At 38.6% G+C, this 15,021-nt stretch overlaps 1 long non-coding RNA gene across 1 annotated transcript in view; it reads right to left on the bottom strand.

Annotated features, from left to right (window-relative positions):
• Nucleotides 1-11,059, bottom strand: part of LOC132654585 (uncharacterized) — a 29,941-nt gene extending 18,882 nt beyond the window's left edge. The window contains exons 1-2 of the long non-coding RNA XR_009592208.1: nt 10,923-11,059; nt 4,093-4,317 (exon numbers count right to left, since the gene is read on the bottom strand). This is a non-coding gene — a long non-coding RNA (uncharacterized LOC132654585). The remainder of the gene's footprint in view (nt 1-4,092; nt 4,318-10,922) is intronic.
• Nucleotides 11,060-15,021: the final 3,962 nt, after the last annotated feature.

Below are 15,021 nucleotides of genomic sequence, written 5' to 3'. Positions count from 1 at the left end.
GCAATGGAGTTCTTCCTCCCTCTTCTTTACCCCCTTTTAATCATCTCTACCATCTTGTTCCCACTTTGGTGTGAACTCATAAAATGCAATGACATTTCAGCAGAACACTAGCACAACACCACAATATAAATTGAATCAGGTAATTGTATCCCTTGACTCCTATCTGCAAATCTCCATGAATTAATTTTGTAGACTTCATTGTGCCTCTACAGAACTTCCACTTTATATTTCTTTCAAGTTCCACAATTATCCCTCCTTCACGTCTCCCCTGGCTTAGATGTGATAGTAGTCCAACATCCTTTGGGTTTCTCCTAGACCCACATACAATAAACTATCCATTTGAAAGGTAAGTCCTTCTAACCATCTTGATCTGAATGTATCATCTGCTTTGTGTTGAGATCTGACTACCATGTCATGTTTTGCCATATCAGATTGTGTGAGAGCCACATGATACCCTCCTGGTCTTCTTCCTGCTTTTTTGCTGCAAACTTCACTGATCCTATTTGTCATGATACAGAGCTCAAACATATGACATTACACCTCTTTGTCCTAGTTACTTCTGTCCTTAGCTCTTATTTCCTATGAACCCAGAGTTCGAAATCTTAACACATTGCAGAGATTTTGACCTCTGTGTTAGTCTTCAACATGAATAGTCAACAAGTTATTTTGAGAATATTTTTGAAGAAATTTCAAAACCAAAAAGCCCATAAAATAAGAGTTTCTCATTTTGTATAAACCTGTATTTGAGCAAACACTTATGAAAGAACCATGTACTGAGTCTCTTCCACAGAAATCATAACCTTTCTATTAGCACAATTCCGATCTTAAACATCTACATAAATAGGAAAAACATTTATGTTTTAAGCTGTTAGATTAATCTAAACTGGTATAAAGTCTTTTATAGCTCAATTTCTTAGTATTTTTATTTTCCTTCCAAACTAAATATGTCCTGTGGCCCTTTGGTCTCACTTTTACAATCATTAGCTTTTGTTATTGGCTTTTTTTCATGTGGAAAAAATTGGATTCAATTCCCAACAAAACGAAATTTTGAAAAATATATTTGCCAATAATTTGACCTTAGCCAGAGTGGATGAATCTAGATTTTTGGCCTGATTGTTCTGATTCTGGGTCAAAATGGATTTGTCCAACATCTATTTGGAAAAGATTGAATATGCTGTTGGAACATTTTGAAAGACAAGGAGAGTGGTAGCCTTGGCCTTGTTCCCTCCAACATCTTGAATCATCATTGTCCAGAGAAGTCCACCAATTGTCTCAGAAACAAAGGTGGGACAGCAGTAAATGTTGCAGTGTCTTGAAGAGAGTTCTTTTGTTTTTGTTTTTGTTGTTTTGTTTTGAATAAAAGACAGTGGATGGGTTTCTTGGTGAGAATGGGATCCTTTTGCCCAAATTCATATTTCTGTAAAGGGTATTTCATGTCACTTGTATACTGAAGCATCTGAGAGGAGTGTTAAGCAGGGTAAGGTACCACCATGACAGAAACACACAATATACTATTATTCTTTTAGAAACACAAACATTATTTTAGTGAATGAAATTCTTAAAAATATTGACTGGTATTTTGTGCAGTCATCATATATACTGATCTTAAGTTATCAATATTCAATGATTCAGCTAAATGAAACTTTTCAGGCCTTCTAGTTTCGAAGTTAAAATTCAAACATTTGGAAGAATTAAACATACAAAAATATTTTCCTTAACAGATAAGATGCTCCAAATATTAAGTACTGTCTTTTTTATTTATTTGAAAAAATTCATAAACTGTATTTTGGTCATAGTCTTTCCCCTACCCCAACTCCTCTCAGAATCTAACCATTCCCAAACCCAACTCTCTCTCTTTTCTGTCTGTCTGTCTGTCTCTCTCTCTCTCCAAAATTTATTTTGAAAGTCTGATAATGATATCTCATTTAGGACTGAATCTTCCAAAGTCTCTCACTCTGTACTGTCCAATTTTGGGTCTCTGTGTTAATTAATTACAGTTTATTTCAAGCGCTATAAACAGCATTCACCTTTGAGAGTATATCAGCATCACAATTTCATTGGCCTAACAAACAAATATTCATTATGGAATTTGTCACTTCCACTCATAAACAGGAGTTCTGTGTCATAAGGCTCTTAGCTCTATAATTAAATTTACATCATTTTTACGTAAACCTAAATTTCCCCAAGTTATCTTTATTCTCAGCCTTAATTTGTACGTCTATCCATTGTAAATTTTTTTTCTCTTTCTTTCCTTTTATTTATTTATGTGTTTGATTTTAAGACAAAACCCTCTCCAGATCATTGACCAATCGGGCATCTTCATTTTTCTTTTTGTGCCTTTCATTAAATTATCTCTACAGAGAAGTGCACAAAATGCACATATAATATTTATTTTCAAATGGCAAATCCAAACATTAAGTACCAAGCTGAAAAATGAAACTTTCTAGCAATCAACAACCCCTTATGTGCTCTGCCTGTGCCAACCCCAAAATAGAGATACCTTTTGACCTGTACTGTTTGAATAACTACTACATTGAACATCCTTCTTTAGAATCTCTCCCAGAAAGATACACACAGCAGCAGAACGTCCCTTTTTAGGAACATGTGTCCATGGCATTCTCAGGCAACTTCTGTCTGCCACTCATATCACCCAGGATGGTAGGATAAAATCTAACATTTGGACACTTTAGTCAGTGCCTTTTTTATCAGCTCATTTAATCTTAGGTAGCTGTCCCTTTGGCTCCTTCCACATCCTTTGACAGATATGGTCAGTGCTTAACTGAAAGATAATCCTAGTGGTTAAGTGTCAGCCACTGCAGCCCTAATGCTTTTCATTCATGTAATGTGTGATTGCTATTGAGGAAGGGCAGGGAGAACTATGAGAAAAGATGTGATTAAATTGTAATTCTTCAGGACTGGCTGCATTGTCTTTCTCTGTGGTCTGACAAGGCTGTGCTCCCCAGGGGAAGGTGATCAGAGAGTCTGCTAGGCTAGGGTCAGATAGAAGGGAGGGAGGTCCTCCCCTATCAGTGGACTAGGGGAGTGGCATAGTGGGAAGAAGAGGAAGGGAGGGTGAGATTGGGAGGATATGAGGGAGGGAGCCACAGCCAGGACACAAAGTGAATAAATTGTCATAAATGATAATAATTATTTTAAAAAAGAACGGATTTTTAATATTTCATAACTTTCTAAATTAAAGTTATTTTATGTTTTCCTTCAAAAAATTGTATTTCCTCTTTCATGCAATCATAGCCTGTGTCTCTCTAAATAAATATAATGCTACCACCTGGGTTAAATAATGCAAAGCCAGCTGTTTTCTTCACCCTATGTTCTCATTCACGCTGCAGTCATTTAGAAGCATTGTTCCTAACATAAAATGGCACACAGATGTTGCCACGGTTCCTCAATGTATGTTTCACTGTGCTCACAGAACCCTCTCTATTCTCTGCCAGTGGTTTGGCACCTGTGGTGATACTAATTTCTTTTTAAAATGAGGAGCTTCTTGAAAGAGCTACATCCTTTTGCAAGCCTGTTGCCAGATCTTCAAAAGCCGGTGCAATGGGCTCAGCAACCTCTGAGGTATAAACAAGAGGTTTTGCGTAATGAGTCAATGTGACCTGTCCTGGATGAGAACAGAAGAAGCCAAGCTGAGAACACCAGACCGTGTACTTGGCTAACCCAGAAAGATGCATAAGCAGAGTGTGAACAGTATGAGTATTTTAGGGTGAATGTAGGTTAAATGTAGAGCCGCTCGGGGCTCCTACTCAAAATTCATAGATTCCAGAATTAAATTTATTCTTTGTGGACTCTGCCTCCCAGACAGATTCGGTCAAACAATCACACTTCTTTCTTTTTTTTTTTTTTTTTATTATTCTTAAAACTGTATTAATTCTTTTTTTTTCAATGCAGTTTATTCAGGAACCTTGAACAATCATCTGACCCTGGGGAAAGCCAGCCCACAGCTTAAATAGCCTCTGGGTAGCCAACCCCAGCATGCCATGTGGGCAATGCAGACAGGTCCACATACATGGAAGCAAGCCAGATCCTCAGCCTTAGCCAAATGTGGAATTGTTCGTGACAGAGAGCACTCACCATCGGGAAGGTGGAAGGCGGAAACCAGCTCCATCTTGGACTGGAGAATTCGATACTACGATGGAGCAGCTGTGAGTGGCCATTGTCACGGTAAATTCTACCAGAGTGGACGCAGGACTAGCCACAGGATTATCATCATGGATTGCTGCAGCCATGAATCATCTGAAGGAATGGGCGGGCATGGGAGCGTTAGCAGGCCTTCTGGTGTTGGTCTCCTTGGTTTGCCTGTGGTAAAAATGCAAGATTAGAGTCTCACAACAGAGTAATGCAGCCATGACCATTCAGGCCTTTACAGCCATTGAAGCAGGACAGTCTCCCCAAGCATGGTTGGCTACCATAAAAAGCTAAAATGTTACGCTCAGGATGCGAGGCTAAGCACTGCACTCAGGGTCAGCCGCTTTGGACCCAGAGAAGAGCATGTCTGATTGCATGCGGGTTGATGCTCCAGGTCCCGCCTCTGAGAAAAAGGTATTGGACGGGTCTGATGCTCTTTGGGTGGATGACACCTAAATGAACATCGGTACAAAGTCCCAATTTATTTCTAATAGCAGAGATCAGACCTCTACTCTTGCCTGATGCGTCTAAAACAAAAAGGGGGAACTGTAGAGAGCACACTTCTTTCTCAAAGTAGGAAATTTTCACACACACACACCCCAATCTATCACCTATAAAAGTAGTTTTAATGAGTCAAGTTCTTTAGGCAGCAAAATAGTCTTTCCTTTGGCAATTAAAAAAAAGTCATGTGTTTTTGATATTTGGACTTATTTCAAATATCTTCCTCATGTATTTAGGTGATTCTTAAATTCTTTTGAGATCTATTTTCTCAAAATAATATTCTACATCAAGATGCCATTTTTTTCTTTCGTGTTTCTTTTAGGATAAAGATTTCATATGTTTGTATGTCTTTCAGCTAATTTCAGAGACTATCAATTACCATTTGTTTTTCCTTGTACATATTAATAATCAGAACTATACGAGAAGGCAATGAACTACATTTGTCTTGGCAGGAAGCGCACAATCCATGCCGAATGCATGCAGGGAGCTCTGCTCTGGGTTCCTGAACTTAATCAACCATGCAGTGTTTTTTAATACTAGACTTTGAAAGCACAACATTTCACCCCTAAAGAATTCAGAATAAGCCGGGCATGGTGGTGCATGCCTTTAAACCCAATACTCAGAAGGCAGAGGCAGGCAGATCTCTATTGGAATTGAGAACAGCCCAGTCTACAAAGCAAGGCCAGGACAGCCAAGGCTACACAGAAAAACTCTGTCTCCAAAACAAAAACAAATTAAAAATTAAGCATAATTTATTTTAGAAGTGACATTAGGTGATACTTTGTTTTCTTTATAAATGGCACACACAATGTAAAGCTCCTAAATAATTTCATTAATTCATTCATGCACTGAACATATCTATACCTATGTATATGTACACACACACACACACATGTGAACACACACACTCATGCACACACACACATGGAAATCACACTCTTCAACAGAAAGAGGACAATGGTGATCTATTTGTTGAACCATCACTGACTTTCCTGCCCTAATATAAGTAAGGGATGACTAAGTCCATGTACCCTGAGGCTTTTCAAGTTACAGTTCTGACATTCTCTATGGTTGCTGATGTCAATATGTATTAACACAAAACACTCCTAAATAAGTCAGGCATCTCTCTCTCTCTTCCTCTCCTTTAACTCTCTCTCTCTCTCTCTCTCTCTCTCTCTCTCTCTCTCTCTCTTTCTCTCTCTCTCTTCCTCACTGTAAATAGTGCTGCTTTCAATGCTACTAAACTGTCTTATGGCATTCAGGTTGAGGCAATCATGAGATTTTCTTGGACTAACTGGTGGAGTCTGGGAAATAAAAGTCCTGCTGAGGAGTTTGACTGGCTGCAGCTACTGGCTCCTACTGTTCTCTTATGCAGATTGACATAAGATGCTTTTCTGTGGATGCCTTTCATCACACAAAAGTGAACTAAGATAATTAGACTTGGCTTAACAAGGCAAAATGTAAGAGGATCTTTTGTTCCTTGTTTGAAAGTCTTTACCTACTAAAGTGGTTTCAAACCTTGAGTGTTCCCTCATTATCAAGCTTCTTCTACTGTGTGTTATCACAGCCCCTAACTGCATGTTGAATCATGGCACCACCCTTCGTCCTGTTAGAGTTTAAAATTGGGAGGTTTCTACTGTTACTTCTACAGTGTTTTTTTTTTTTTTGTTTTGTTTTGTTTTGTTTTGTTTTGTTTCTCCTCATCTTCTGATTCTTCCAAACTTTGGATTCCAAGTTATTACATCTCTGGAAGGGTCTTTCTCACGTATCTAATTTGCAGAGCCCTTTTCTAGACATCTGACCAGCTGTAAGAAACAAGCCAATAAATACCTCCATGAACTAAGATAAGCTCTATCATACCTCACAGGCATGCTCAAGGCCATATTCCCTAGGTGATTCTAGAACATGTCAAGTTGAGAGGTTAGCCAGCATGGTGCCGGTATGAACAATGCTGTCATGAATGCCCTTCAATTGCTTACTTTCTGTTTCCTTATTTGTGTCCAGGAAAATGACCTGACAGGGGACAACAAGAAGTTGAAGAAATGACAGATACTGTGGTAGAAAATATTGGATGGAGTGAACAGACTATCCAATGAAGAAACTGAAGAACCCTAGAAGCTAAGGTGTTTATTATATACAGTTAAACAAGGAGGTAAGGGCACTGTAAACAGCCAAACAAGTAATCAACTAACCAAGGAGGCATTATCCTCCTTATGGCATTCAGCTCAACAACTGGATAAATTTAACTCCCTTCAGCAGGACCAATCCCTGAGCATCTGAGAGGAGAAAGCCAGGATGGGCATTTCCCGCACAGACCATCAATGTCTGCACTCAGACCAGAAGCAGACTCTGCCATCCCTCTGACTCTCACTCTGGTATGGGAAGGTTTTGCTATTTTCCTGAAGGTCTGAGGTTAGGGGCCCCAACATGGTTGTGCCCTTGTCAACAATACACAGTCATTAAGGATTTCATTCACTTGGGGCTTCTCTTGTTCCTCACACCTACTTAATACTGTCTATTCTTCCACTGGAAAAAAGCCAAGGATTATATCTGTTAATCATAGGTACCTATGGCCTCAGAAGATAGTTTTTCTAGAGCAAGTTGATAAAACCTATAACCTGACTTGAAGTTTCTGAATGTTGATTTTTATTTTATATTCCAGATTACTGTCATTTTGATGATTGTGTCATGAAATCATGAGACAGATTTCACTTGAGTTTCCCTGATGATAATACATCCAAACATTTTTTATGTATAATGTCCATCTTCTTTTAAAGGTTTATATGAGTAACATTTTTCCGATTTTACTTATTGATTTGAAGGGTGTTAAGAGACAAATACTTGAACCTCTTACATTTTATGTGCATATATTTTCTTTCTTTACTCTTGTTTTCCACATCTTTTCTCATTCCTTAATAAAATCTGTAATTTTAACACATAATAGTTCATCTTTACACTTTTATCAATTACCTTTACATTTAGAAATATTTGCCTATCCTAATGGACATTAAAGTGCCTTTTAGAACTCATTCCAAATATTTTTCCTTTTACCTTTCATATTTATGGTGATGGGGGAGGGGCAGGGGACAATGGCAAGATACATCATGACTAGCTTTTAAAGACTAGTTAGAGATTGGTGCATACCCAAAACTTCAGATAGATCATCTCGGTAAAGGCTCATTGGATCAGAGCTTGGCAGTAACAACACCTAGGACATAACTCTCAGCTACATAGATAGACTAAACACTCTACTCAAGTATATTCAGTAAAATATAGCAAAACAGTATCGTTAACCAAGGAAAATGCTGTGTTTTTTCTAGTTTTGTGGAATCTCTTACATAAAGACAAAAATAAGTACAATCTTAAGATAACATAATAAAAAGATCCTGGGTAAATAATTTAGAAATCACCCAGAAATTGTGCCACCACTAAAGGACATGGGCATTAATGGCTCCTGAACAGATACGGTACCCAAGCCCATCTTGGGAGCCTCACAGTGTTCCTGTCTGTACTGCTTTATGGATGCACATGAATAGATAAGAGCTCACAAAACAAGTGAAATGATCCAAAAGTTTATAGAGGATCCATTGGCTTAGGTTTACCGTTTACTTGTTCACTATTTTATTAACCTTTGTTATTTTGGAAATCAAATAGTGTATAGGTTCTCAGTTCACAAAGAGGTATTTTATGAATGTTACCCTTGTTCAGCACTGCTCAAGGGAAGCATCTGCAATTACAGAAATACCCTGCAGCTCTGTGCCTGATATAGGAGCCACTGCTCATTGTGTCTATCATCATTTGAAAGGTACCTAGGGAGACCAAGAAACTGAAAGTTCACCTTTACTCCGTTTTAATTAATTGAGATTTAAGCTACAGTGGCCACAAGTTATTAGCAACTACTGCATGGAACCACACAACACACGTCTGCTTAATCTCGAAATGTGAATTTTTCACAGAATTATCCCCATGGCAAACGGACAGCAAACACGTGCACAAGGGGAACGCTAATCATCCAAAGACTACAACGCGTGGGAAGTTTTGCCGTTGAAGCACTATCTCCGGTGTGAAGCTGGAAGGAATCTGCGTCACGTTTTCACGCCACCACACAAACCACTTTACTCTGTGACACATTAATAGACACTAGTTCTTGTCACTAAATATAATGCTCTTTTGATAGCGTAGAGTAAATTTACAAGCTGCTTGGCAGGGTTCCTACAGTGCATACCACGGAGCAAGAATCCAAAACTACCTGACCCATGCTCCACAAAGAGAGGCCAACTTCATAATTTTAAGAGTGTTCACCAAAGACTGCTTGAAGAGAGACGTCACAGTTCTCAAGTCTGGAGGCATATGCTGCGTCACGAATGGACGAACTATTAAAAGGTCCGCTCTGAATCTGGGAGTGCATTTTAAAATTTCTTATAAGTTTCTTCTGACCTTTCCCTGTCCCCACCTCACTCCCAACCCAACAACTACACATATCTGCTGGCCTGGTCCAAAGATGAAAGGCTTTTGGGTGTACTTAGAATCAGGATTCTCCAAATCCACAAAAGGGATAAAGGACACAGAGACAATGTTCATCATTGTACCCCAAAATCGTTGGTGAGCAACGCAAAACATAGTTCTATAGCAGACTCAGTAAACCTTCAAATATCACGTTGTTAACCTTGTTCTACCAATGTTCAAGTCCCTGCCTGCTGCAGGGCGTGGCTGCCATACCAAGCCCTCCACCTAAGGGCTTCTCTCCCAGAGGCCCTTCACTATATAATCAGACAATTTGGTTCCATTGCAGCCTTTTCTGCCCTTTCTCCCCCTTTCCCCTCTTCGTGCCCTCTCTCTTCCCCCACAAACGTGGGCTCCCTTTTCCCTTCTTCTTCCCCTTCCTCCTCCCTCACTGATCCCAATATATCTGCATTTATACAATATAGCTTTGCCTCTCCATTAGCTCATTCTGTTTTATTTAATCAGTCACCTGTTATACTCTTTGCTGATACCAACCATAGTTCTCAATACCTCATACATGCCACCCAAGAGACCCTCGACTTCACAAAGCAATTTCCCTCACCCCAAAATTTACACACACTTCTTATTTGCTAGAAGGTGGTTAGTGAGCAGGTAATATGTATTACACACTCCATTCACTCCCTAGATTAGTGAATGGCCCTTGTTAATTGACAGTACGTTTTTGAGGAAAATAATGACAAAACTCACTTCACCAAGACATCCATCTCAGTCCCACTCCTAAATTAACACAAGACATTATCAAGAAGCTAAGAACCTTTAAACTGCCTCCTCATGTCCACCCTGTAAAATATCTCCAGCGCGGTGAGCCAAATTCATATCACTCTCAAGGCCACTCTCAAGGTATGTAACCTATTTTTTGAATACTAATACTGATCCACTCATAAGAACAGCCTATCAGATACTTGCCTCTTAAACACCAATTTTTAGCATCCTGGTAGCCATATCGTAGCAGCATAGATTTTGCAGGGGACTTTCAAGCTACAGGAGTATGGAAATACACTCCTAATTTGGTAAGTATCTCCTGACAATCAAGGAATAGTGGGTGATTCTGGTCCTTTCAGAGCCTGGAGTTTTCATTCTAAAATTGCTTTTCCTGAAACTACATCAGAGAGATTTCCCAGTGACCACAGGCCATGCCAGAAGCTACAAACCCCAAGACCTCCCACAGATATTATGATAATTATTTTCACAGCTCATTTTTTATATAATTTTCTTTTTATCTTTATTCATGTATTTTATAAGGAAAAGAGCAAGCAAGGAAGTATGGAAGGGAATTGTGCCTTAATTAAGGAATTAAACAACTTGACGGAAAACTATGTCTGCATTCCATGTTCATGCTAATAGTATCTGATGAATTATTATGAAAACAAGAAAAATAATAGCCATTATATACCAAAAATGTACTTTCAGAGAATGAAAGTGGAAAAATATCCCATTCATAATTACTCCCCCCAAACTTAAATGCCTAGGAATATACCATGAAAGTCCTCTACAATAAAATTTTTTAGACAATGCGGAAGAATTGATGAAAAGTCAATGAAATCAAAGAAGACACTAGGTGGTAGAAAGACTTTCTATGTTCCTGGATTGTCAGGATAATTATGAAAATAACCACACACCAAAATTAATATACAGATTTAATATAATGCCCATCAAAGTTCTAAATTTATATTTCACAGGCTAAAAACAAATCCAAGAATCCATATGGGAACCACAAAAGATTATACATAGCCAAAGGAATCCTAAGATACCAGCAGTCCAGCCAAACAGCAAACCAGCCAACACAGCAGAAGCTGCACGATTCAGCAGAAGCAGATCTCCGGAGTTTTTCTTTCTAGGAGTGAAACATGGTGAAGCAATGAAAGATGCTGTAATGCAAAGCTACATCTCTCTGTCTGTAGTCTCTTATTTATACTGTATCAGGATTTTTTTTTCAGCTGGCAAAAACCAAGCCCTTTGCAGAAGTCAGCTTCCTGTTGACAAGGATCACAAGCCCTCTCACAAGGCTGTTCATCAGCTGACAAAGATCACACACCTCTCACGAGGCTGCTATCAGCTATGGACAAAGCATTCCTGCATCCCACACTTGGGAGTACAACAAAAACAAATCCACACAACACAACCCAAACTTCCACTACAGAAGGTCCTTACAAACATCAAAAATAGGACAAGCATATGACCCAGCTATTCCACTTCTAGACATACAACCAGAGAACTTTACATCCTACATAGAATATTTGTTCATTCATGCTTACTGTTGCTCTATTTATGATAATAAGGAACTGGAAACAACCTAGATGTTCACTAACAGATTAATGGAAAATGCAGTACATATATAAAATAAATAGTATTCAGCTGTGAAAATGAAACGAAAAAAATTATGAACTTTGGAATATATAATTTTAAGCAAGGTCATCCAAACTCATACAGAAAAAAAAAAAACCAGCACGATCTCCTTTATATGCAGATCTTAACCTCTAATGTATATATGTTTTTATATAAATAGGGTTAAGTGTGGGTATAGTACAGAATTTAGAAAGGAAATCAAGAGCAGGTAATATGAAATGATACAGGACAGAACGCAGATGAAAAGACACACATGAGTCATGAAAGAGATAGTGTTGTGGTGGGTTTTTCCTTCCATCTGGAATAACTACTCCTGAAACTCAAAATATTATTTACAGATACCAAGGCCATATAACTAGGCTCTTCTCTGGCTAAATCAGAACTTAAAATAACCTATTATTCTAATCTACATTTTGCCATATGGATAGTTACCTGTGCTTAGGTACCATGCTTTCGTCCTCCTCACATCTTGCCAGGTGACCCTTTGCCTGACTTTCTCCCAGAATTCTTTCTGTATGTCATATGTTGCACATCCTATTTCCTGCCTCAGCTATAGGCTATCAGATTTATTATTGACAAGTGAAGTTTCCATACAGACACAAGATATTCAAAGAGATAATTGTTTTGTAGTTTCAACTATGTCTCTGTTCTTTTCTTCTTTTTCTTTCGGTGAATGTGTGAATAAAAAACTTTAGTTGATAGTGAAAGTGTCAAACCCTAAGTGAAGCTCCAGGGCTTTGCAATGGCAATTCTAACTCTATTTTTTTAAAGTCCATATATAAAGCCAGGAGCTGGGCTGGGCCAGTGTTTCTTTGAGTGGCTATTTTGACCCAGCTAAATGATGAATCAAACATGAGCACATGAATAATAAAGAGGTTTCATTTTTTTAAAAATGCAAGAAAGAAGCAAAACAAAAAATAAGCAAGAAAGAGAGCATGAGCTAAAGGGAGTTTATGAAAAGTTACTTTCACATTAATTCTGCCTTAATTAAGAAATTATCTTTATTTATTCTATATTCCATGTGCATCTAACACCAAAAGATGGGTAATTGTTTATGTAAGTGGCAGCTTTCACTGTATTAGGCTTCATTGGATACTAAGTTCCCAGAATGCTCTTACACATTTTTCTTTAAACAATTCAGGCATACCTACAAAGGTCATGAGAATTGAATATAACATTAAATTTTACTGTCTATTTCTACATCCACTCTCTGATGAGTTCCTATTGAAGTTGAGGCAAGTCTGGCATCTCTCTGGTCTTTGTTGTCTACAATAAGGAAACAACTGGATATGTCAAAGACAGATTTCCAAGAGTCACCTCATACCTAAGCTTTTGAAAATCCTGATAACAACTGTGTACAGTCAACCGTCTGGTGGAACCATCTAATATCATACCATGGAAACACTGTTTTGAGATCTCTGATACAGCTTGCAGTGGGATACAAAGTCATTAGCACATTTTCATCTCAGTGACATTTAGGACAGTTGTTTCTGGAGGTATTGTGACTCAGTTGAGGATGGTAGAGATTCCTACTTCTACAGATAAGCCTTAGAAGAATATTTGAAGGAAATAAATGTCATTACTCTTTTTAGATTTAGAGCAAATGAATATAGATTTCCAAGATCAAAGCCCCAATGAATTCATAAAGTTTCAGATTCTGCACTCATCTAAGAAGTACGGGTGAAAGAGGATGAAAACGGCTTCAGAGAATTCATTTCCTGTGTTCTTCAACACCGTGCTGAGGAAAATTGATCCAATTCTTCAGACATGCAAGAGTATGTAATAAATAAGTGCTACCCCGGCTGCTATCTTCCATCCCTAGATCTCATGATTCCTCTCTCAGGGGTTTCTTCACTCCCTAAGTCATGACAGAAACTTGATTTGGGGTACATGGTGCCTTTCTTCAATCTGAATCCAGTTTATCTCGGTGAGATTGTTTTCAGAGAAATGAGAAAAGATCCCTCCGTGGAGACTCACAAGCATCTTTGCCACAGTTTACTGGAGGGACACAGTATCAGTGACTGGTAATAAATGGGAAAGTATCTTAGAGTATGTCTCTCTTCCTGTCTGTTGCTAGTTGTACTTTTACATATATATCCTTCTTTAAAGAAAAGGAACCCAAGGTGCATGGCATGCTCACTCAATATGATGTGTCATTGGTACATTATGGGCTGTGAGGCAGACTGAGAAGTCTCTCCCCCTGATAGCCTGCTGTGGTTGAGATGATTGAAAACTTAACAGTCCCTGCACAGTCCTGCTTAACAAGGAGAATTTCTCCACTCACACTATTTTCCGATGCTCCTTCCTTGTAAATATGCTATAAAAAGTATAAGTTACAATGGTTTTTTACCATATCCCCAAATATGTATCCCCCCAAAATTCTGATTTAATATTAAAACATGAAGAACAAAATCACATTCTATTTTTGGAAGTTGCATTGCAGTCAACATGACTTTGAAGTTCAAAACACATTCATAAGTTTCCAGTTGCAGGATTCAAGTTATTAGATTCAAGTGACAAGACCCCTGACAATCCTGTACGATTTTTTCTCAAGTAGATTTAATTACTTATAGTAATTATAAAAAAGAATATTTGTTGGAGTAGTTATACTTATTTTGCATTAACAGGTACTCAGGACCGAAATGACAAAAGACAAATAATACTGCCTGCCTAGTTTATGTTGTGTGTAAATTAAGAGAACTTATACATCAGTTATTATACTATTTCATTTTAGGATTTTTTTAACTATTTTTATTTTTATTAATTACAGTTTATTCACTTTGTATCCCCCCTGTAACTCCCTCCCTCCTCCCTTCACAATCCTACCCTCCCTCTTCCCCACCCATGTCCCTCTCCCACTCCACTGAAAAAAGAGGTCCTCCTCCCCTGCCCTCTGACTCTAGTCTATCAGACATCATCAGGAGCAGCTGCATTGTCTTCTTCTGTGGCCTGGTAAGGCTGCTCCCCCCTCAGGGGGAGGTGAACAAAGAGCAGGCCAATCAGTTCATGTCAGAGACAGTCCCTGTCCCCATTACTATGGAGGCCACTTGAATAGTGAACTGCCATAGGCTACCTCTGTGCAGTGGTTCCAGGCCATCTCCATGAGTGGTCCTTGGCTGGAGCATCAGTTTCAGAAAAAAAACCTTGGGCTCAGATTTTTAGGATCTGTTGCTGTCCTTGTGGAGCTGCTATCCTCTCCAGCTCTTACTATCTCCCACTTCTTTTGTAAGATTCTCTTTACTCTGCCCAAAGTTTGGCTATGAATCTCAACATCTGCCTCAATACCCTTCAGGGTAGAGCCTTTCAGAGGCCCTCTGTGGTAGGCTCCTGTCCTGTTCCCTGTTTTCTCCCTCCTCCAATGTCCATCCTCTTTGCCCTTCTGAGTGGGGATTGAGCATCTTAGCCAGAGTCTTCCTTCCTGATTAGCTTCCTTAAGTGTGCAGATTTTAGTATGTTTATTCTATATTATGTATCTAACATCCACTTATGAGTGAGTATATACCT

Source organism: Meriones unguiculatus, chromosome 6 (assembly GCF_030254825.1).
Source record: "Meriones unguiculatus strain TT.TT164.6M chromosome 6, Bangor_MerUng_6.1, whole genome shotgun sequence".
In the NCBI taxonomy this organism is placed as follows: Eukaryota; Metazoa; Chordata; class Mammalia; order Rodentia; family Muridae; genus Meriones; species Meriones unguiculatus.
This window is presented reverse-complemented; position numbering and strand designations above follow the sequence as displayed.